The sequence below is a fragment of the Eretmochelys imbricata genome, chromosome 2, assembly GCF_965152235.1.
Source record: "Eretmochelys imbricata isolate rEreImb1 chromosome 2, rEreImb1.hap1, whole genome shotgun sequence".
NCBI lineage: Eukaryota > Metazoa > Chordata > Testudines > Cheloniidae > Eretmochelys > Eretmochelys imbricata.
In genome coordinates, this window is record NC_135573.1 from 209448968 (window position 1) to 209473971 (window position 25004).

Consider the following 25004-nt stretch of genomic DNA (forward strand, 5'->3'; position numbering starts at 1 on the left):
CGAAAGAAGTCTGGAAACCACGCCCACAGCCTGTCCCGCCCACACACTCCGCCTCCTCCCTCTTCTCCCCCCACCCGCTCGAACAGGACAGCTCCAACCAGTGGAAAAAGGAGGGAGGAGCCCGTTCTAAATCCCACCCTCTGTGCCATCCCATAGGCTAGCGTGACTGCTCGCCGCCTCAGGATTGGCTGACGCCGCAGCCAGGCAGGGACAGGCTAGGCGGGGTTGGCCCCTTACTTTCCCCCCTCGGCGCCAGGCAGCCCCCGAGGCTAGTAAGTCAGTGAGCGGAGGAGCGGTGGCGTCTCGGGACGAGGGAGCGGCGGACCCCGGAGCCGCTGGGCGGGAGGGGTGAGTCTGACTAACGGGCGTTCGGGCTGAGGGAACTTTTCTTGGCGGGGCTGGGAGACTTTGGCCGTTGGGACTGTCGGAACCGCCGGGTAACGGCAGCGTGGGGAGGTACCGGCGGCCTCCCGGCTCCCTCCAGTCCCGCGTCCGAGAGCTGTCAGGCGCGCCCTGCAGCGGAGTTCCCCTCTCTTCCCCGCCGCCGCGCCTGGGGCTGAGCTGTCACTGCCCGACGGGCTTCAGGATGCGGATGCCTGGTGCTGCCGCTGCCCCGGCCTGGCGCCCTGGGCTGGCCGTGCTGGGGCGCCCTGACCCGGGGCGGCGGGGACGGTCCCCCGGCTCGAAGCCGGCAGCAGGGGTCGGTTTGCGGAGCCTGCCGACCCCGCCTGGCCTGGGTCATCACAGCGGCGAGGACTGACCTGATCGCTTGTGCCGGGCTTGGGGCCGCGTGTTCCCGGCGCCCTCGCAGCGGGAAGAGAGAGGGTCTCTGCCCCAAGGCGTTTGCTGGGGCGCGCCCGGGCAGCGCCTGGGGCTGGCGGGGCTGGGAGCGCTGCCCCCGCTATGTGCCCGCACAGCGCCCCGACAGGCAGCTAGGGACCCCTCCCGGACAGATGGGAAAGCGGAGGCACAGACAGCCTAAGCCACTTGCCCATCGTCTCACAACCGAGGAGTCTGGCGCAGCGGCCTGCGCGTGTTTCGCTTTAGGAGAGGGCTTGTGGAGTGTGTGTGTGTATGTTGCCTTGTGGCACTTTGATTATCAGCACTGGTGACTCTCTGATCTCTTGTTCACATCTTCACAGGTTGAGAGTCCCCGAGTCTCTTGGTCTCCTTTCACACAGAGATGGGGTCATGGGGAAGAGCTGGAGAGATAAGGGGATGGTCTTGCTGAGACTGCTTATTCATAAATAGCTGTACATATCCATCTTGCTTCACAAAACGTAGAAAAGACAGCTTGTGCCTTGGAGTGCTTGCAGTCTGCTACAGACAAGACAAAGACGGCTGCTGCTATTTATCTCTTCTGTTACACTAGGATGAGTGTTTCAGATGTCACTTCTGATGTGCTGTTACTTGTAGAATTTCTGCTTCTTATGCTCAGTTATTAGTCTCTACTTCCTCTGTCACTTCTGTTTGTGTTTTTGTTTAAGCATCTGTAATTATAACTTTTTATGGAAAGATTTAAAAACGAATTTAGTGCTGTGCTGGTTACATTAGTGAAAATTAATCTGCTTTCATTAATCTCTCCACTGCTTTTCCTTTTCTGCATTGATTTCAATCCACTCAGGCACGGGATGTGAAGGTAGCAGAAAGAGCTGTAGTTGTTAGGTAGTAGGTGGCTGGGTTTGCCGCTATGCAGATTTCCTTATCCAGTTCTTGCATATTAAATTCAGGTAACTTAAATTTTGTGCTGTGTACTTAACATTTTTTGAAAGGCAGAGATCAATGTCTATAGACTTTTAAAAAAAAGTCTCTAACCCTGGAAACCACTGAACTTATCCCTCTTCTCATCTAATTGTATCTCTGCCTTGAAAAGCCTTTGGAAGGATTTTCCATTCAGAAGTGTCAAATGGCTGATTGCTATATTTTTACATATTTGGAGGGTTTGTGTGACTTCTCTGATTTGATACTAACTTTGGCAATTTAGATTGTTCACAGTGAAATGTTTTGGAAGTTAGTTCTTTGAGAAGAAGGAAATGGATGAGTAAAAGATGCAGGTGTCTGTGTAATGGCTACTTCTGAGTAGTCTTGATGGCTGCAAGTTCAGACTTCAAAATAGGAACAAATAAATGATATATTAAAGAATATTTGTGAAGCAGACTGTGATGTAACATTGGTAGTTATTTTAGTGAGATTTTACAAACATTGCTATTATAAAATAGGATGGTGGAAACTGACCCCTTTTGAAGGTTTTTCTTTTTACAGATTAGTGGTCTATTTTTGGGGTACAAGCTGATTTTAACAAATGAATACATACATTTGGAATATGCTTTAGTCCAGTGGTTCTCAATCTATTTACCACTGTGGGCTGCATATTCAGCCCTTTGTGTTATGTGCGTCACATCCATACAATGTATATACTACCTGTGTGGAGTTGAGGGTGTCACATGGGCCAGAGCTGTGTGCCGACTGGGCTGCAAGTGGGCTGTGGGTTGAGAAGCAGTGCTTTAGTCTGCTCTTCATAGAATATCTTTCCTCTAACATATCAGGTTTAGTTCTCTATTGTTTTGCAAGTGAAATCTTTCTTCAGTTTTGTTGCTTTGGCAATAGGGAATACCACTATAATGCTTGGTTTAATTTCCAGAGCGTTTTAATTCCTAAGATGAAATTTTATTAAGAGTAAAATACTTTAAGTGTAATTTGAGGGACACAATTTCTTTGTCTTAATTTCTTTGGCATACTTTCCTTCATTGTAAGAAAACACAGCATAAATCTTTCTTCCAAAATGAAGATTTTATTTTTGTGTTGTACCAAATTAAGATTTTATTTTGTGTGTGATACCAAAAATACAAGTCACAAGATAACAAGTTTTTAACAAAGCTTATGGCAATCTTGAACTAGAATGTTTTGTTGGCTGTATTTCTAAGTGTAGTAGTTCTTTTGATTTCAGTATTGAGGTGCATTTTAATAGATAAAACTGTTAAAGGAATATCTTTTTTTTTTCCTGTATTACGCTTTCACTGGTGGTAGTGATATATTTTTGGTCTGCCTGTTGGCTCCCCTCCCCCATTTCATTTTGTTTCTATCAAGAGATTGTGCCACAGGAAGATTGACAAATAAGCAGGAACAGCTGGATACTTACTTCCTTAAGCCCCAATCTTGTAAAGACTTTTAAACAAATGCTTAACTTTACTAACAGTGTATAAAGTTAAGCAGCGCATGTGCTTAAGTTGTTGTAAGATCAGGGACTTACGCCAACGTCTTGTTTGAACTGTGCTTAGCACAATGGGACTGGCCAGAACCCATGACTGGGGTGGCCCCCCCATGGTACTGCAATACAAATTATTAATAATAGAACTGTTTTCTTTGTGTACAAAATTGAACAGTATTGTTGTGATATGTGCATGCCTTGGGCATGTTCCTTTCAGGCAGGTGGTAACAGATGCTTATGTCTCTGTCTGGTCATTTTTGTGTTGTCTGCCTCACAACGAAAGGTTATTTGGATACTGAGCCAGGTGCCAGTCAAAAGGTTGCAAAATCTGATGGACCTATCCTCCATGAATTTATCTAGTTCTTTTTGGAACCCTGTTATAGTCTTGTTATAGTTTGGCAGAGACCCTGGGAGTTTTTCACTTTCCTCTGCAGCCAGGGTCACTTGCAGGTTTAAACTAGTGTAACTTGAAGTCTTTAAATCATGATTTGAGGATTTGAATAACTCAGCCAGAAGTTATTGGTCTATTACAGGAGTGGGTGGATGGGATTCTGTGGCCTGCAATGTGCAGGGGCTCAGAGTGGATGATCATGATGGTCTCTTCTGGCCTTAAAGTTCTATGAGTCTCACCAACAGAAGTTGGTCCAATAAAAGATGTTACCTCATCCATCTTGTTGTCTCTCTAATATCCTGGGACCGACATGGCTACAACAACATTGTCTGCACAATGATTTTACTTTTGTACTAGGCCTGATCTACACCTAAAACTTAGGTGAATTCTTCCATCAACCTAGCTACTGCCTCTCAGAGAGATGGATTACCTACGTGAACGGGAAAAACACCATAAATTGCAGGAAGCATCTACATTAGAGCACTGTAGCTATGCAGCTGTAGTGTAGGACATGGTGGTTAACTCATTAAAAATGCACCTTTTTTCCTAGTTAAGATGAGGCCTAAATGTATAGAATATATTTACTAATTATGCCTCCCATAATAGCAGATGCATAGTTTTGAGGAATTCGCATGAATTATAACAGGGAAAAACAATTTTAAAGCAGAGTTTTTCTTTAAAAGTTAAGGTATTGGGAGCACACTTGATACTTGAGCTTTTAAAATGAAATCTACATTTTTAATTGAAACTTGAATGTTAAAATTGCTGGATGTATTAAGTACACTAGAACTCGGGCACCTATCAGAATTACACTAGACACTCTAGAAAAACATGCTCTTGAAAAGACACTGCTCTTGTTCTGGACAATTTAAATTAATTGATCAGCTGACAATCATTAATGGATTGATCCCAAAGTCTTTATAGAAGGTAACACCCACTGGAGTCAATGTGGAATTTTGTCAATCTCGGGACCACAAGATTGTGCCCAAAATATGTTGTTTATGCAGGTAATGTGTGAATCACTGTGCTCTGGAGGGAGTATAATTCGAAGATTGGCATTAGTTGTCAAGCATTCTATCTTCCAGAAGTAATATGCATAAAGTTTAAACAAGATACTCTCAAATTGTATCGATATGAAGTACCATGATATAATCATATAATTATACTTTATACTACTTTAAACAAGATGAAGTACAATTATACTACTTTATTTATAATTTTATAAATTTATTTATTTATAAAGTACAATTATACTACTTTAAACAAGATAAAGACAATTATACTTTATACTACTTTAAACAAGATACTCTCAAACTGTATTGATATGAAGTACCATGATATAATCATATAATTATACTTTATACTAATCTTTATACTGTACATGCTGCTTCTAACATTTTATTGGAATCTAGCAGGCAGGGTCCAAATTGTAGTTTCTTCTGTTTTTACCCCTTAAATTTGGAAAACTGGCTCAACCAATGTGTATAAAGTAATTTACAATGGTGTAAGTGATATTATATAAAAGACTGTTTCCAATGCATGATGAGGATGTGGGTGAAAAGCAGATCTGACTTGATTCTCCTGGTGCTGTGTATTGGGAAATTATTTCTTAGAGATAGTATCAGATTATAATATGCTAACTGCTCAGCTAAATTGTGGGTTTTGACTTGTTAATGCCATTGCACTTATTTATTATTAGTATTATAGAGGTGTCCAGCGGCCATAATTAAAATCAGGGCTCCCTCGTGCTCAGTGATGTACAATCATATGTAAAAGACTATGAACTGTTTTAAGCAAAATAATCAAGATGTAACTGGTGACTCTAGACCAGCATTGTAGAAATGACAATGATTGGGTAGTCATCTGTTTTTTAAACCTCATAATCCACTGTTTCTGCCTTAATTTATATAATATCAGAAAGATTCTTTTTAAAGCTTACATCCTTTTTTTCCCTAGGCAAGGATGTGGAGATGTGTAAAGCCATTTTTAAGACTTCAGTAAAGGGTAACAGGTATGCACTGGCTGTTTGTGGGGAAACTAACTTAAATGTTTATCAGTATAATGAATTAGTCTGGACTTCAGTGACATTAAAATTTAAGCTCTGTATTTTACCTGCTTTTTTTTCTTCTTCCAAGATCTTTGTATGGAATTTTCTTTGAATACAACTTTGTTTTTGTATAGTATGTGTGCATGCGTAGTGTCCTCTTGTACGGATGATTGGAGTCTGTCTTTTCCTTGGTGGCCTGTAAAGGATGTTTCTAAACTGATTTAGTGAAATTGGCACAACTTTTGTGTGTAGACTGTTTTACTTTAAGAAGAAAAGGAGTACTTGTGGCACCTTAGAGACTAACCAATTTATCTGAGCACAAGCTTTCGTGAGCTACAGCTCATTTCATCGGACCCCGCTCCCTGGTGGGAGTTTGAGGGCCGGATTAAAACGTCTGAAAGACTGGATGTGGCTCCCGAGCCATAGATTGCCCACCCCTGGCTTAAAGGAAGGCACTTGGGCCTTGAGAGAAGAAGATTAGAACATCAGAGTTGTCTGAGACCTGGAAAGTTGGGGTCAAGTATGTGAGGTGCAGGAGAGAGCTGCCTGAGACTCCGACGGGAAGCAGCAAGAAAGGTGTTCCCTAAGACTGAACTTCAGGAGACCCAGTAGAGGGAACTAGCATAAACTGGTTAGTCGCTAGGGTGCCGCAAATACTCCTTTTCTTTTTGCGAATACAGACTAACACAGCTGTTACTCTGAAACCTGTTTTACTTTAGAAATATTAGGGCTGTCATCTCTGGTCTTTCCCGGTTTTGTTGGAGTGAGAGCCCCTCTGCGAAAGGCACTTATGGAAGTTTATTTTGAGCTGTCACCTGAATTGAAGGAGTGGAATGCTGATTCATTTAAAAAACAAAAACAAACCTCCTTTCAACAGGTATTAGGTATTGGAACTAAAGAGACATTGACAAACTATCCCCATATAGCATTTTTTTAACTGTCTCATTAACAATTCTTTGCTTCTCAAGTGCTTCAATTTCTTGTGATTTCGTTATTTGGCTAATGCTCCAGTTGACCATAGCCTTACAATCTGAACAAGATTTAAATTTCTTATTAAAAATGAAAGTAAGCGGAGGAGCATCCTCCCCCACCTCTTTAGGCTTTCTTTATACATAATAAACAAGTGAGAGGGCATAAGATCAATTTTTCCCATTTGATGGTGACTTTATTAAATGTGATCAATTTATTGGTGACTTTATTAAATGGGACTTATTTATGGAAGTTAGTCTTCATTGTGTAGGCACTTGTAAAGGTACTGTAAGCAACTTTATGGGTTTCTCTTACATTATTCCATTTGATGTCTTTGTTGACAAGTCAAGGTATGATTAAAAATTGCAGAATATAAACAAACAAGGGCAAATCTTTAACTGGTATCAAGTGTCATAGCTTCATTGATGTCAGTAGAACTATGACAACATACTCCAGCTGAGGCTCTGCCCCATCTGATGGAGTTTCACTAGTATCAAACTATAACTAGCTGCTGGCTGATACCTTGTCACAAGGTGACACTAGCCCTTTAAGAGGGAAGAGACCTGTGTACTTGTGACTGGTCAGAGGACCCATTGTTAGGCTTAAAGTAGGGGTGGGGTAACTTTTTGGCCCAAGGGCCACATCTGGGTATGGAAATTGTATGGCAGGCCATGAATGCTCACAAAATTGGGGGTTGGGATGTGGGGGGGAGGGCTCTGGGGTGGGGCCAGAAATGAGGAGTTCAGAGTGTGGGAGGGGGCTCCGGACTGGGGCAGAGGGTTGGGGTGTGTGTGTGAGGGCTCCATCTGGGCATGTGGGCTATGGCGTGGGGCTGGGGATGAGGGGTTAGGGGTGCAGAAGGGTGCTCTGGGCTGAGACCGAGGGGATCGGAGGGCAGGAGGTTGGGGCACAGGAGGGGGGTCAGGGGCGCAGGCTCTGGGTGATGCTTACTTCAAGCAGCTCCCAGACGCAGAGGCATGTCCCCCCTCCAGCTTGTATGTGGAGGCATGGCCAGGCAACTCTGCTCTGCCCCGTCTGCAGGTGCTGCCCTTGCAGCTCCTGTTGGCTGCGGTTCCCAGCCAATGGGAACTGCGGGTGCAGCATTTGGGGCTGGGGCAGCATGCAGAGCTCCCTGGTTGCCCCTACGCTTAGGAACTGGAGCGGGGACATGCCCCTGCTTTCCGGAGCTGAGTGGGGCAAGCCTTGGACCCCGCTCCCTGGTGGGAGTTTGAGGGCCAGATTAAAACGTCTGAAGGACTGGATGTGGCCCCTGAGCCATAGATTGCCCACCCCTGGCTTAAAGGAAGGCACTTGGGCCTTGAGAGAAGAAGATTAGAATGTCAGAGTTGTCTGAGACCTGGAAAGTTGGGGTCAAGTATGTGAGGTGCAGGAGAGATCTGCCTGAGACTTGGACAGGAAGCAGCAAGAAAGGTGTTCCCTAAGACTGAACTTCAGGAGACCCAGTAGAGGGAACTAGTACAAAGTTTTTGATGGGAACTGATCAAAGCTGGGGATGCTTGATGAGCAGAAGGCTTGGGCAGTGGGCCCTAGGAAAAAGGGGTCTATCCAGCTTGGACAGGGGAAAGCAACCAGAATGAAAATTTATTGTGTAAGGGTGGATCTTTGCTGCAGAAATTGCAGCTTTTCCATCACTTTCTACCAATTTGGCAAGATTTCTGAATGGTAAGTTCTCTTTGTTTGACAGCATTAAATATTGTTTTCCCAATACCAGATAGGGATGACAGTTGCATTCTGTTAATGCACATACAGCTGGAAGCATTTTGCAGAAATCAGGTGGCATGTCTGAGGTGACACTTGTCAGTTAAGCTGGGAATGGTGCCTGTTTCAATCCACATGTTATCTGTGTGTTCCATTTTTGGAAAGTAGTGAACAGCCAGGACCAAAACGTGTACCAGGTGATCTAACTACTATGGTTTCTTTGATAGCAAGAGGCCCAAAAGCATATTGGCATAGATAGCATGCAGAAGCTTCTTTGCGTCTGCTTCCTTCTCAGTATTGTACAAGCCTTAAGCTTCTTCAAAACCTCTACTGGTAATGGACTTTGCTATTTCGACACAAGAAAAGCCTCCAACAAGTGAATTATACAAGTAAGTGCTTGTTAGATGCTACCTTTAGCAACATTTGCTATGGAGACACAGGCACTGGTGTTCACCAATCACCTGGCATATCTTAAATTCAGTCTTAGAGCTGCCTGGCGCTGTCTTGCAGTTTTCAGAGTTTGACAGATATGACAACAATAAAACTTTTGATTATGGAATTAGCTTTGTCAAATCCTTTTAGGACCTGCCTCAAGTACTCAGCAGCCAACTCCTCAAATGTGAGGAATTAAGTTTCCAGTCATCATTTGTATGACTGCCATGGCATCTCTGATGTACACTGTGGTTTCTTTGTTGCATGCTGGTAGCTCATGGATTATTTCAGCTTGAGCTTCCAGCTAATACCCTAATTCAGCCTTGTCTATTCTTATTGATCCATCAGCGTGGAAGAGGGACATAGGCACAAGTCCTATTGGGTAACTAAGAATAGTTGCCTTTGAAGCATCTGTTCTGCATCTTGCAATTTCTGGACTGATAGCTTCTGGTGGTTGTCTTCTGTTAAATCGTCTTGGCTGTGTCAGCAGATGTTTTGATGCCAGATTTCTTGATGACTGAGGAAGCTGTGTCCCCCATCAGAATCAAGTGCACCTTGAAGGGCGAAGGGCAACAAAAATGATTAGGGGTCTAGAACAGATGACTTATGAGGAGAGGCTGAGGGAGCTGGGATTGTTTAGCCTGCAGAAGAGAAGAATGAGGGGGGATTTGATAGCTGCTTTCAACTACCTGAAAGGGGGTTCCAAAGAGGATGGCTCTAGACTGTTCTCAATGGTAGCAGATGACAGAACGAGGAGTAATGGTCTCAAGTTGCAGTGGGGGAGGTTTAGATCGGATATTAGGAAAAACTTTTTCACTAAGAGGGTGGTGAAACACTGGAATGCGTTGCCTAGGGAGGTGGTGGAATCTCCTTCCTTGGAAGTTTTTAAGGTCAGGCTTGACAAAGCCCTGGCTGGGATGATTTAACTGGGAATTGGTCCTGCTTCGAGCAGGGGGTTGGACTAGATGACCTTCAGGGGTCCCTTCCAACCCTGATATTCTATGATTCTATGATTCTCTCAAATCTCTCCATTTTGTTTTTTACCAACATCTGCTATTTTCAGTTGAGACTCTTGTAGATCTGATGTCACATGCAGTCCAGTAAATACGTTGATAAGAACCTCTGGATGTGACTCAGGGTGAGATGAATTTGTCATATTGTTGATGTGGTTGGTAAGAGCAGTAACCGGCACTTCATCCCTCTTCTGTGCAGAGGCAAGGACTTGTTTGTGGACTTTGTCTTCATTACTTCTTGGGACATTTCTTTCTTTCATAGCTTTTGAATATTCATAATATGAAGCTGTGTAGTGTCATCTTTGACACTAATACTGACCTGTGCATAAGAGTCACTGAATTAAAAACCTAATTTTAGAATATTTCAAAGACTAGTACTGCAGACATAGGCAATTACAAATTAAAATGTTCTACCGGGCAGACTAGATGCTACATTTGTATGTACAACTACTTATTAATGGAAGAGCATTACATTAAGAATTCATATACATTTGTAACTACCCATTATGCAGAACAATCTATGGGCACGTAGTGTTCTACTACTGTTGCGCAACCTTCAGCATGAGACTAATCTGGTCAGCAAATTTCAACTGAATATATAGAAAATTATTATAGTCTTATGAGATACTTTTGACAATTAAGAATATGTGATGTGAAAACACTTCATATTAGTGTATCACAAAAATTGCCATTTTAGCCACGTGATAACCACCTTGATCATTTCTGGAAAAAATACTTGTCCATGCAAAACCAATAAAAATCTTAACACATTGTAGTTTTGGTAGCTTTGACCAATAAATGACACATTAAGGTGTTGAAATTAACTTAAACTGTAAGAATTGTAATCATAGCCATCTTGCAGTATTTCTGGAACTGTGCAAAAAAAAAAAGACACTTTCTCATTTTGGGTACCATTGTTTCACCTCACCTACAGGCTTATAGCACCACTTGACAGCTCCATATCCAACCTGATCAAAATGTATATAAAATAAACTCTCAAATGATATGTTGTGGGTGTGTGTTAGGGTGTGCACATTACGCCCCAGAAATATCTCCCTTTTTGGAGAATTGCCTCATGCCTAATCGGCCTGGTTGTGTGTGACTTAAAAAAAAACAACAAAAAACTACTGCATCTACTGCACAACATTAAAAACCAGTGAAATATTCTGGGTGTACTCTGTCAATTATGGTAAACTTTCGGTTCATGTCATGTTAATGTCCTGGATGCTGCTCTACTAGAACTGAATTTTTTCTTGCATTTTTTAAATCTACTGTGCAGTATCTGCCCTAATTGGAATTTCAGTCAGAACCAAAGACATAAAAAGTAGTAGGCAGGCTTAAAGTCTGGTAAAGTTGCTGTGTTTAGTTTTGGTCTTTGACAGGCATTTCTTTGCATTCATCACCATGTTAACTAGTGAGCACTTGATTGCCTGAGGCATTACAACTGGAAAGAGTGACCAAAAGTATAGTGTGTCTTGGATTGTAAATGAATATTACAAGGAAGCAAGTGTTAACATCTGGGACGCAGCCTATTGTAGTCATCATAGTAGTGGCAAGGAATAGGTGATGGGTTCTGTTTCAATGACTTTCTGTGCAGGTATTTTTGTGATTTTAAGATTACTGGGAGTAGAATTGGGTTGTTTGTCAAGTTAGTGACCTATCCATGACTTTTACTATATAGCCCTAACTAAAACTCTAGGTGGGGGGGCCATGGGTGCTCGGGGGCGCTGGTGCTGGGGGGTGGGCAGGTGGGAAGGGCTGGCAGGCTTCCTACTCACCTCTGTGTGTCCCTGCATCTTCTAGGCAGCAGAGGTGCCGGGGGCTCTGTGTGCTACTCCCACCGCAAGTGCTGGCTACGCAGCTCCCATTGGCCAGGAACCACAGCACATGGAGCCCCCTGGCCCCTCTGCCTGAGAGTTGCAGGGAGATGCCAGTCGGGAGCTGGGGAGCCCCCCACCTCGAGGTAAGCACCATCCTAGCCCTGAGCCCAGCACTGGCTGCTGCAGAAGTCAGAGGTCATGGACAGTCACGGAATCTGTGACCTCCGTGACAGACTTGCAGCCTTACTCATAGTAACAGTCTATCAAAGGTGGAGCCACCAAGATAGCATGTGAAAAGTAGACAATCTCTTAATCCTATTACATTTTATGGATTGAGACGGTGAGTGGAGGCTCAAATAGGAACTACAGAAAGAGGAAACTAAATGGCCACTGTTGTGGAGGATATGACCTAGCGAGAGGAAGATTGAAAGTTGGTTATCTCTCAAGAAGACATTTTCCTCCCTATTTGACCCCCTGAAAAAATACTGCATGGAAAGCATGGCAGAGAAATTAAAATAAAAGTAATATGGCTAAACAGCTACGCTAGTGAAGGCATTTTTATATATGCTTATTAGCTTCCTTTGTTTTTTGTGGATGTACATTCATTCTGTATAAGAGGTAAGTTGGTTTTTTTTTCTTTAAAGTTAGAAGTTAACCTTTCAATTAAAACAGCACAGTATGGTTTGAAGCACTGCACAAATACTAATTAATTCACTTCAATGCTAAAACCGTGCTGTCTCTTATGGCTTCCTGTTGTTTGCACTGGATAAATGTTTGTGCTTCACCAAGGCATTAACTTCATCCTGATGATGGATTGTGTATAAAAAACAGCTTCACCTTGTAAAAAATTAATAGAGGCACTTAAGATTATTACACGAAACAGGAAGCCTTTAGGGAATCTTACTAAAAGTCCCATTTTAACACAAAATCACTTAATTGCTTTTCTTTTATTTCAGAATACGGTAAATCGAAATTATAATTTCCCTACTGGAGAATTTCACTTACAGCAATAGTATAAAATCCCTTAAACCTAACAAGTATATTCTGGAATTAATTTATGTAATTTGCACTATTAAAATAACTTAAAGCCATTTTGAGTAACACACACAGTATAGAATTAAATGAAACTCTAACTCCGGTGTCAGAGTAATACAAAAAAAACCCCACTTTCTTCATTTTGACTTCTTCTGTTTTCAGTTTCAAAAGAGTACTTGTAGAGTATTATTTGGCATTCAAAACTTTAAAAGTTAGCTTAACTTTTTAGTTTTAAACTGACCTAATAAAACATGGTTTTGAAATATTTCCAATATAAGGAAACTGTTAGAGCATTTCAGATTTTAATTCTATTTTAATATGCAAATTATCTCTTCTGGACATGTGGAGAGGAAAGGAGATTTGAATTATTGAAGAGCTACAGATATTTTCAAACATCAGTGAATCTCAGAAGGCACAATGGTTATGCTTTATTAATATAGACCTTGGGATGTGGAAGTGTCTCTTGTTAAAGTAGTTTTTGTTTTGTTGGGTTTTTTTTATACAAACGAGAACTTTTCTAGTAACTACTTCTTAGAAACACTTCCTTCTTAGTGGTAATTTAACAGAAAGCCACAATACAGTCGACATCAAGGGAGAAAATGGGTCATATGATTAGGTTGCAACATCAATCATTCTGAGCTGGGATTAGGGATTTGAGAGGTGTGGAGTGGGAGAGAGGATGTGAGGTCGAGAAATAGATAATGGGTCATCCTTCCGCTCTTAGTACTTAAGCACAAGACTGAAAGTTAGGCACTTCACCAGTCCTTGCAGTAGTTTGGGAGTACGCAGTAGTTTGGGAGTACACACTAGTGATGAGATAATTTAGAATCTGCCCTACCATTTAGGTGTAGCAGCTTATTTTTGGCTGAGTAATTTCCTCTGATAATAGCAAAGGTCATTATAAGATATGCCACCTGCTATCTTCTTGGAGTAGTCATTTACATACAGATAACATACCTTGCAGACTGTATAAGTCTGAGAAGGAATTTTATTCCTAAAATGTCCTTTCAGTGGCATTGTAAATACAATTAACTCTTTATTTATTTATTTACCAAATTATTTTAATAATATTGTGGAACATAGCTTGCACTGTCTGAAGTACAGAGAAATTTTTGGTGACTCATGTTTCTTTGTGGCCTATACAAAAAAGGAAACAACTATCTTGTAAAAATATTGCCAATGTTCTTTTAATATGGGAACACTACTGCTATATCCAGTGCCCTTCAAAGGTTAAGACAACTTTAAAAAACTGAAAAGATTTTTGTGTGCCAAGGTCCGAGTTCAAGGTGCTGTTTCTTCTGTTTGCAACAGATAAAAGTACCACTTAAAGGGGGAGCAGCATTTATCAACTATTCAGGGGCTGTTGTTTTCCTGCAACTTAGTTCTCCTATGTCAATAGAGTATTTTCTTAGCTATTTTAGTTTAAAATATGTTTAACTCAAGCCTACTAATGTATTCAAACATAAACATTTTTTATACAGCACTAACAGTATTTATAAATCAAAGATGGTCTAGAGCTTATCTTGTATTTACAGAGGTTTGGACAGTATTCAGTCATCTGTGTTCATGAAGCTATGTCCAAGGAAGTTAAGTAGAGAAATTTATGCTTGTCTCCCCTTCACTTAATTGAACCATTGTAGTTCCTCCTGAATGTGGTAACAAAAATGGTGTATGAACTTAAAAGCAGCACAGGATTCAGATATCTTTTGTTTTCATATGAAGAAGGAACCACAGAAGGTAAAATGGAGTGCATATTTAACCTTTTTTTAGTGGTACAGTGAAATAAATTTGTAAATGTTAAATTCAGACATGGGGGGCGGGGAGGGAGTATTGAAATGAAACTAGATCAATTCTTATTGCTATCTTGCTTTTTCCCTTAGCCTGCATCTGAAGTAGAGGTAGAATTTAGCTTCTACCTCACAAAAGTATGAACACTAGCTATTTTTATACCCTTTGGTTGGAATTTTATTTCTGCTCTTAGAAACCAATAATTTCTATTGTCTATCTTTAGCAGTCAAGCTAGCCTCTGAATCAAACTGGGGAATATGAACAAAATGTTAATTAGGTGATAACACTAGTAAGTACCAGATTTTGCCACTCTTAACTCTTTTTAAGGAGTTGCACTGAAATCAGTATGATTGAGTAAGGTCCTATTCAGTGTGAGTAAGGCCCTGTCTACGCTAGTGAATTGGAATACAGTAAGGCCCTGTCTACGCTAGTGAATACACTAGTGAACTACCCCGTCCTGATGCAGCTGTGCCACGGTAAGATCGCTCATGTAGCCACTCTATGCCAGCGAGAAAGAGCTCTTCCCATACAGCAATCAGATCCAGATCCCATTTGCTCCATGCTGGAGCTTGTTTGCGATTCTGGGACTGCATGGTCACCTGTTCTGCTGAGCTCACCACGCTGACCAAACAGGAAATGAAATTCAAAGTTCCTGGGGCTTTTCCTGTGTACCTGGCTAGTGCATCGGAATTGAAAGTGCTGTCCAGAGTGGTCACATTGGAGCACTCTGGGATAGCTCCCGGAGGCCAATGCCATCAAATTTCACAGTGCTGCATCTACAATACCCCAACTTCGACCCAGGAAGGTCAATTTTTAGTGCTACTTCCCTCGTCAGGGAGGAGTGCGGCAATCAATTTTAAGAGCCCTTTAGGTCGGCGGAACGGGATTGGTTGTGTAGACTCATTCCTTATAAAATCGACCTAACACAGCTAAATTCAACCTAACTTTGTAGTGTAGACCAGGCCTCAGTCTCTAAACTTGTGAAATAGCTGTTAGAAAGGCACCATGAAAGCAATAAGGGGGTTGTTTAACCATTTTTTTTTTGAGGAAAATCTGTCATTATTTATGTACCAGTAGGCAGCGTGGCAGTGCTTATCTCCTCCTCTCCCCCTTCACTTTGAGAGGCTAATGGTAGGTTCTGTCAACTTAGTGCAAAGAACAAAAGGAAATACTGTGAAATTTAAGGATTCCCCAACCGAATGTTTTTTAATATAGCTGTCCCCCTATGTTGACAAAGCTTATCTCTGTCTAATGTAGAAGTTTACTTTGGTATGTCATTTTACTGGGCTACCAAAACACAGGCTGTGTGGTAGATCACATCAAAACTTTCTCACAATTCTAGATCGGAAAAAATGGTAGAATACTCGTATTGGGAACATCTCCATTATCCCTGCCCTCTTCACATATGCTTTGGGAGAAGTGCTGGAATGGAAAGACTGCATTGCTCATGTATAAAATTATTCAAGGAGAACAATTCTGTGAATAAGTGGACGACATTTGGTGATATGGAGTTGGCAGAATGTTCATTTTATAAATATGAAATATGGCTCTGGCAAAAGAAGGGTCAAAATGAAAATCATTGCCAAAAATTGATTTGGAAAAGGACTAATGTGTCTGAGTTCTAGGGGGAAAAGTGAGCCTAGGCAAAACAGTAATGACCTATCTGACAAGAGCTAATTAGAGTAATTTGGATTCACATGTAATCTAATGTGTCTTCTCTTTTCCTTGATCATTCTCAGTCTCCTCCCCTCCATTTTATTAATCCAGAAATACAACTTTTCCCACTACTTCTAAAACTGGATCCACTGCTTGTATTTATGCAGTACTACCAGTGTTAATTGCTGCTTGATATTTATTTTTGCAGCATACAAATTATAGTGGCATCCTGACTATAGTGACTAAGGCCTGGTCTACACTAGAAAAATCCACACTCCAGAGCAGCATAGTTAAGATGAACAAAGTCCCCCCTCCCCGTAGACAGCTCTGGGCTGACAGAACTGAAGAATTCTTCCATTGACCTAGCTACCACAAAATCTACTAAACTCCCCTCCCGAAAAACAGAGTCCAGAGTAGCAAAGGATGGATTCTCCAAGAAAACCTGAAAGTTTAAAAAGATCTCACTAAGAAGAATGTTTCTGGCTGACAGCATGGAGAACCCTCTCTCTCCAAGTGAACACATGGCAGACAAATGAGGCAGAAATGCCAGAGCTGAAGATCATCAAATGTCTACCAAAGACTACAGTCTGCAGATCTCTGAGTTTATTAAGGCCATTAGAGATGATCTGACAATCAAGCTTCTTGAGGTAAAGAAAAGTTGCTAACTTGAGAGAGAGAGTGTCCGTGTATGCCTACACATGAGTTAGATGTCTGCAGCTGACCTGTGCCCACTGACTCAGCCTGAGCCCCACAAGCCTAAGGGGCTGTTTAATTGTGGTGTAGATGTTCGAGCTTGCAATGCAGCCTGACGTCTGAAGCTCTCCCACCTTGCAGGGTCCTAGAGCCTGGGCTCCAGCCTGAGCCTGAACATCTGCATTACAGCCTTTAGCCTGAGTCTCTTAGCCCGAGCTAGCTGGCATGGGTCAGCTGTGAGTTTTTACTTTCAGTGTGGACATACCCAGTGCTAGAGACTAAGAACAAAAGAACGGACATACTGGGTCAGACCAAAGGTCCATCTAGCCCAGTATCCTGTCTTCCGAAAGTAGCCAGTGCCAGGTTCCCCAGAGGGAATGAACAGGTAATCATCAAGTGATCCATCCCCTGTTGCCCATTTTCCAGCTTCTGGCAAACAGACGCTAGGGGCACCATCCCTGCCCATCCTGGCTAATAGCCATTGATGGACCTATCCTCCATGAATTTTATCTAGTTCTTTTTGGAACCCTGTTATAGTCTTGGCCTTCACAACATCCTCTGGCAAAGAGTTCCACCGGTTGACTGTGCGTTGTGTGAAAAAATATTTCCTTTTGTTTGTTTTAAACCTGCTGACTTAAAAGAAGCAGGTGAGAGAGAAACAGAGCTTCATTTAGTGATGAAGCAAAGAGAAAAAGATGCAGCTTCAATTGGATGATATAGAAAACCAATCAACAAGGAACATCATCAAAATTAAGGGACTGCCTGAAAAAGTGTAATGAGGAAACATAATCTAGTATGTAAAAACTTTTAATTGTGGGAGATATTACATCTTAGCTCTCTGGAAGAGGTAAAAGTGGAAAGAAGACGTGGAGCGCTACTTGCCTGATCTGGGCTTCGTCATAATAACTAATCCCAGATGGCTAATTGTGAAACATCATGATTATCAGCAGAAAAATTTAATTATGAAAAAAGGCACAGCGCATTCAGCGCTCATCACAAGTTGCAAATTTGAATGCCTTTTTTTCATGACCTCTCTGCCCTAACTTTAAAAAAAAAAAAAAAAAAAAAAAAGAGAGAGTGAGCACTGGGGGAAATAGAGCAGCACTCAGAAGGACAGCTATCTGCTACAGATTGCTTTTTAAATTGTCATTCAAAATCAGTGTAATACAATAAGAGATTGTAAACAAGGAAAAATACACTCTAGTCAGTTGGGATAGAAATCCAAATTTCAGATGTACAAGTCGACTTTCCAGAGGTAGTAACTTCAGATAAGCTACTAAACATTCTTAGAAAATGGTGAAACACAGGAAAAAGCAGACAGAAAAAGAAAAGACAAAAGACTCTGGAGACCATATTGGCAATGGAAGAAGTGAAGTTGAACAAGAGAACTCAGATACCTGAGTAGTAATCGAAAACCCTAATCTGAAGGGACTTCTTGGGAGTCACCAGGAATGAACAGCCGAACAGTAGCTCAGTTAATGTTATAAAGAAAATAGTACAAAGTTCACTTTAATTGGGGTGGTCAGTAATAGCTGTGTGTTTTGAATTTTAAAATGTAGAGGAAATAAAGGACAATAAGAAGGGAATGGGGAAGGGATTTCAAGGTTGGAGAAGATTGGGGGGGGGAATAAAAAAGAGAAGGGACGGGAAGGAGCCATTAGGGGTTTTGTTTGAATCCTCCACATTACTCAAATGTCAGATGGTAATCTATTCCTATGGGTGAGGTCAAGGTCCCACATATGGAGAATGTACCTCCTTTGGATTGCAAGAGGAGCAGCCCAATTGCTGATGGGGAAAGTACAGGGGTTCCAGGTTCAGCAAAGCAGTTTTTTGAGGACTGTTTTATGTGTTATGCTGATATTTTGTTTGTGGATTTAGAGTAAGGGGAATGCAAAAAAGGAGAGGGAACAGGGAAGGCAAGGGGGAATTTAATACAAAACATGGATATGGAAGTTTCCAAACAGAAACTAAGCCTCTCCCACCTCTCCTGGGCTACCTTGGCAGTTATCTCCCTATTTGTGTGACGAATTAATAAAGAATGCATGAATTTGAAACAACAGTGACTTTATTGCCTCTGCAAGTGGTGATCGAACGGGAGAAGGGAGGGTGGTTGGCTTACAGGGAAGTAGAGTCAACCAAGGGGGTGGGTTTTCATCAAGGAGAAACAAAGAGAACTGTCACACCGTAGCCTGGCCAGTCATGAAACTAGTTTTCAAAGCTTCTCTGATGCGCACCCTGCTGTGCTCCTCTAACTGTCTGTCTGGCTGCGTGTAATCAGTGGCCAGGCGATTTGCCTCAACCTCCGACCCTGCCATAAACGTCTTCCCCCTTACTCTCACAGATATTGTGTAGCACACAGCAAGCAGTAATAACAATGGGAATAGTGGTTTCGCCTAGGTCTGAGTCAGTAAACTGCGCCAGCGCGCTTTTAAATGCCCAAATGCATATTCTACCACTGTTCTGCACTTGCTCAGCCTATAGTTGAACAGCTCCTGACTACTGTCCAGGGTGCCTGTGTATGGCTTCATGAGCCATGGCATTAAGGGGTAGACTGGGTCCCCAAGGATAACTATAGGCATTTCAACATCCTCAACAGTTATTTTCTGGTCTGGAAAGTAAGTCCCTTTCTGCAGCTGTTCATACAGACCAGAGTTCCTGAAGATGCGAGCATCATGTACCTTTCCTGGCCATCCCACGTTGATGTTGGTGAAACGTCCCTTGTAATCCACCAGTGCTTGCAACACCATTGAAAAGTACCCCATTTGGTTTATATACTGGCTGCCAAGGTGGTCCAGTCCCAAGATAGGGATATGTGTTCCGTCTATAGCCCCACCACAGTTAGGGAACCCCATTGCAGCAAAGCCATCCACTATGACCTGCACATTTCCCAGAGTCACTACCCTTGATAGCAGCAGCTCAGTGATTGTGTTGGCTACTTGGATCACAGTACCCCCCACAGTAGATTTGCCCACTCCAGATTGATTCCCAACTGACCGGTAGCTGTCTGGTGTTGCAAGCTTCCAGAGGGCTATCGCCACTTGCTTGTGAACTGTGAGGGCTGCTCTCATCTTGGTATTCTTGCACTTCAGGGCAGGGGAAAGCAAGTCACAAATTTCCATGAAAGTGCTCTTATGCATGCAAAAGTTTCGTAGCCACTAAGAATTTTCCCAGACCCGCAACACTATGCGGTCCCACCAGTCTGTGCTTGTTTCCCCGAGCCCAGAATCGGCATTCCATGCTATGAACCTGCTCCATTGCCACCAGGATGTCCAAATTGCCGGGGCCCGTACTTTGAGAGAAGTCTGTGTCCATGTCCTCATCAATCTCGTCACCACGCTGCCTCCGCCTCCTCGCCTGGTTTTGCAGGTTCTGGTTCTGAACATACCGCATGATAATGCGCAAGGTGTTTACAGTGCTCATAACTGCCGCGGTGATCTGAGTGGGCTCCATGCTTGCCATGGTATGGCGTCTGCAAGAGAGCAGAGTTGCAGCAGAAGCGGTGGATGATGATGGTTAGCAGGCCTACTGCACAGTCTGCTGCCAGCAGCACAAAGGACACAACAGCGGCGGTGTCGGTAAGCTGAGCTGAGCAGGCTGCACGCTTGCTGTGGTATGGCTTCTGTAGGAGAGCAGGAAAGCAGAGCTGCAGCGGAAGCGGTGGCTGACGACCTGCGAGGTGGATTCAGGAGAGCAGAATTGAAGTGGGAGCCTATGACAGCCAACATGGAGAAATTTGCTATCGAGACAAGAGCAGGAGAGCAGAGTTGTAGCAGAAGTGGTTTGATGACTATGGTTAGCAGCCCTACTGCACAGTCTGCTGAAAGCAGTATGGTGTCCGCATGGAAAAAAAGTGCAAAACAATTGTTTGCCGTTGCTTTCATGGAGGGAGGGGTGGCTGACGACATGTACCCAAAACCACCTGTGACAATGTTTTTGCCCCATCAGGCATTGGGAGCTTAACTCAGAATTCCAATGGGCAGCAGGAACTGTGGGATAGCTACCCACAGTGCACCGCTCCATAAGTCGATGCTAGCCACAGTACTGTGGACGCACTTGGCCGACTTAATGTGCTTAGTGGGGACACACACAATCGACTGTATAAAATCGCTTCCTAAAAAATAGACTTCTATAAATTCGACCTAATTTCGTAGTGTAGACATACCCTTATAATTAAAAACAAAAGAGACTTTGGCAACAGAAAGATTCATGTCATTACACAGTTTTAAAAAAAAATCACAATTTCAAATTTTTCAGTAAGATAAATAATTACTCTCAATGTCTCTTCCTTTTAAAGTAGCATTTTTGAATGTCAAAAGGCTAAATAATGTCATTAAAAGGAAAAAAGCTCTAACAGAACTTAAAAACCCCCTACTCACATTATTCTATTTCAAGAAACTCCTTTTCAGGAGGGGCAAATTATGGATATGAAAGGTAACTGATTTCGACAGACATATTTTGCTTTCTAAAGAAGAGAAGAGTGAATATAGTATTTGCTAAACATGTACCTTTTCAGATTACAGATCAATTTAAGGATGAGGTGGAACGATTTATACTCTTGAAGGTCACAATCACTGAGTTATTAATAACAATATCAATACATGCTCCCAACCCAAAGCAAAACACCTTTTTTTTTTTTTTAAAAGGTCTTCTTTAAACAGTGCAACGTTTTGGGAAAGGGGAAATTATCCTTGGAGGAGACTTCAGATGTACACCTATTCCATACTGGGACAGATCTGTTAAAAAAGACTTGGGGTGTAGGGAATCAAGTACAGTACTGATGTCTCTGTGCCAGGTCTTTCAGATTGTGAGAGAATTGTACACAGTTGAAAGAAATTGTGTGGTTTTTTTTTTTTTTGCACCTTCATCAGTTATATATTAAAATAGATTTAATGTTAATGACTATATCCTTAATGAAGCAGACAAGATCTGCAGAAATTGGCAACGTTATGGTCAGATCATGAACCAATGGCAGTAATATTTGATAAGTGGGTTGGGTCCCAAAGACAACTATATTGGAAAGTGAACTGCTTGATTCTCCAAAGATTGGTTTGCAGCAATTAAAGAGGACATTATTCAATACTTCTAAATAAATGATATGGACAATATAAAACAAGTCTTTCCCTGGGAGGCAGGTAAAACAGTATTTAGGGTGTCAGTTGATAAGCAGAGCCTCTCAATTTTAAAATGAAAACTCAAGAAAAAATATAACTATAACCGGAGATGCATTACAAGACATTCATAAAAACACAGGTTCATAAAAAAACAATTAACTAATATTAGGGGAAAGTTGAATATGTTGATGACAGATGCCACTGAAAAAGCTAATAGGTATATGAAGCAGACGTTTTATGATAAAGGAACTAATAGTGATAATGTATTGGCTTAAAAACTTAAAGGGATTCAAGAGCAGCGTATTATTCCTCCAGTTAAGAACAATCAGCAAAAGATTGTTACACACCCTAATGAAATATGTGCTACTTTTGCTGCTTATTATAAGAATCTTGGTACCTCAGATACTCCAAGCTCTGAAGTTACTCAATAATACCAAAGTAGCAGGCTTGCCAAAGAGAAGCAAAATTGATGATGAAACTTTAGATAAAGAAATAACAGACGAAATGCTAGAGGCAATAGCAAGTATGAAAAGTGGTAAAACTCCAGGACCTGATGGCTTTCCAGCTGAATTTTACAAGGCATTTAAGGAGGTATTAGGGAGTTCCTTGAGAGGTACCTCGAGTATCACTCTGTTACAGGAGGAACTTACACAACCTATGAAAGAAGCTACAGTGGTTCTCTCTCTAAAGATGGAAAGGATTTTATCTCATGTTGTTCCTATAGGCTTATATCGCTGTCGAATTATGGCATAAAGATTTTAGCAAAAATACTAACTAGTATAATGCTAGCAAAAGTACAGTCTGTGCTCTCATCTTCTATTAATCCAGATCAAACTGGATTCATTAGGGATAGACAAATGTCAGACAATATTCTGAGTACTTGGAATCATCCATAATACCAGATGGAAAAAAGTTCTATTTCTCTTATCACTAGACTCAGAGAGAGCCTTCGATGGAATAGAATGGAACTTTCTGTTTCAAGTGCTGTCCCATATGGAGTTTGTCTACCAGTTCCTTAAATGGATAAGGACACCAGTCCAAAAGCAGCTGTGCATTAGTGGGGTTAAATCCCCCCCTTTGTGAATTACACAGAGGGATTAGGTCGGGATGACCATTGTACCCTTAACTTTTTGCACTGGCTGTGGAGCCTTTTGCACAGAGGATGGATAAGGAACAATAGATCCATCACAGGAATAAAACTTGCAGGAACACATCAGAAAATAGCATCATCTGCATATGATGTAATATTTTTATCTAAACCAAGTATTTCCCTAAAATTAATTTCTAAAGTAATCCAGGACTTGGGGAAAGTGTCTGGATTTAAAATTAAATTATGCCAGATCTAAAATGTTAGCTAGAAACTTGACAGACTCTCAAAAACTGCTCCTCCAGAAAACATTTGGGTACAAATGGGCAACAAATTCTGTAAAATCTCAAACAACTTAGAAGAGCTCTGTGATTTAAATGTCAAAACCACTACTTCAGCAGAAATTTTTTTTTTTTTAAAAAAAACCTTGAATGTTGAGGGAAGTCTGCAATTTCTTTATTGGGAAGAATAGCCACAGTGAAAATGAATATTCTGCCAAGGATATCTTTCTTATTTCAAAATCTTTCTGTGACCATCCCAGATAAAACCATGGCAGAAATAGAGAAGATATTTGTTAGAATTTATATGGAATAAGAAAAGACCAAAAGTGAGATCAGATACTTTGTAGAGAGCCATTAAACATGGTGGACTAGCTGTTCCAAATATTCTGTGGTACTGTCAAGCCAGCCAGCTTAAAGCGTAGTGGATTCAGGATGCTCTAACCCAGCCAAACACTGGGTCTTTCTTGAACACAAAAATTGTGGCAATGTAAACCTTGTTCAGCTATTATGGATTAATTAAAAAAAAAACACGCAGTAGAAATTTATGCACATCTTTTAGCAAGGCTGCTCTATGAGTTTGGGATAGATCTAGAGATAAGTTCAGTTCTTTTCCCTCACCAATACTGCCATTGCAAATAATCCAGATTTTAACCCAAATCACAAACCAGAGAGCTTCAAAGATTGGGGGAGCCATGGAATACACATGGTTGGTGAACTATTCAGTAAAGAAACTTTTCTAACTTATTTAGAGATCAAAACAAACCTTAACTGGCCCAGTCTCCCCTGATACCAATACTTTCAAGTCAGGCACTGTTTCTCAACTTTCTAGAAAACCTCTTTTATACAGAAAGCTAACTTTTTTAAATAAAAGCAATGGCATCTGGTCAATTAAGAAACAAAATTATAACTAATGTATATCAATCTTTATAGACAGCTTTCCTAACAAAAAAGTGTCCATCTGTGACATGCTGGGAAAAGGATGTGGGTAGACAGTTATCCCAGAGGAGTGGGGTTTGATCTGGAAAAGAGGACCAGCAATGTCAGTCTGGAGCACAATAAAAGAAAATTTCTTTAAGATACTGTTTCAATGGTATCTCTCACACCAGTCAGGTTAATATATAATTATCATTAGAGAATATTGGGATGCAATTCATAACCAAATATCACAAACCGTTGGATATTTATTACCAAATAATCCTTTGATAATCCTGGGGCTTCCTACTGGGAATGGTCCCACAAAAGGAAATGAAGAATTAATCTCTCATCTGCTAGTAGCTGCTCAGCTATTGATAGCCCATGATTGGAAAAAAGAAAAATAGCCTAGCTGTTGAAGAATGGTTAAAAAAGAATTGGAGGTTGTGGTTATGGAAAAATTCACACCGGTTATGTACCCAGCAAAATAGAGGACAGATAACCAAATATCCAAGTGTCTACCTTTTATTTAGTACTCAGAATACATTCACCGGTTCAAAAAGCAAACAAAAAACCCAGCACACCTGACCAGTTGTTCGAATATGAACATTTGATAGACATTCCTAATCTGTTAAATGTGTGTATAGTTATTTAATTCAATTTTATAACATCAGTAGAAATGACTGGTGGTATTCTCATGCCCATCTTGTTAAATAGAAAGATCTGATGACTTTATTCCTTTATAATGTCTCTTTAAACAAAAGTTAACTGTTCTAATGATTTTGTTTCTGATATTTACATGGCAAGGATTAGTAAACTTGTTAACACTTCTTAAATTATTT

At 41.3% G+C, this 25004-nt stretch overlaps 1 protein-coding gene across 3 annotated transcripts in view; it reads left to right on the top strand.

The window, feature by feature from the left end:
• Nucleotides 1-289: 289 nt before the first annotated feature.
• The window catches only part of HYCC1 (hyccin PI4KA lipid kinase complex subunit 1), an 81604-nt gene continuing 56889 nt past the window's right edge, over nucleotides 290-25004 (top strand). For 2 of the 3 annotated variants that reach the window (XM_077811386.1, XM_077811388.1), the window contains exon 1: nucleotides 290-348. The gene's annotated coding sequence lies outside the window, so the exon portion shown is untranslated. Of the gene's footprint in view, nucleotides 349-5566; nucleotides 5611-25004 lie in introns of those variants that run through there. The other variant, XM_077811387.1, reaches the window with a different exon arrangement.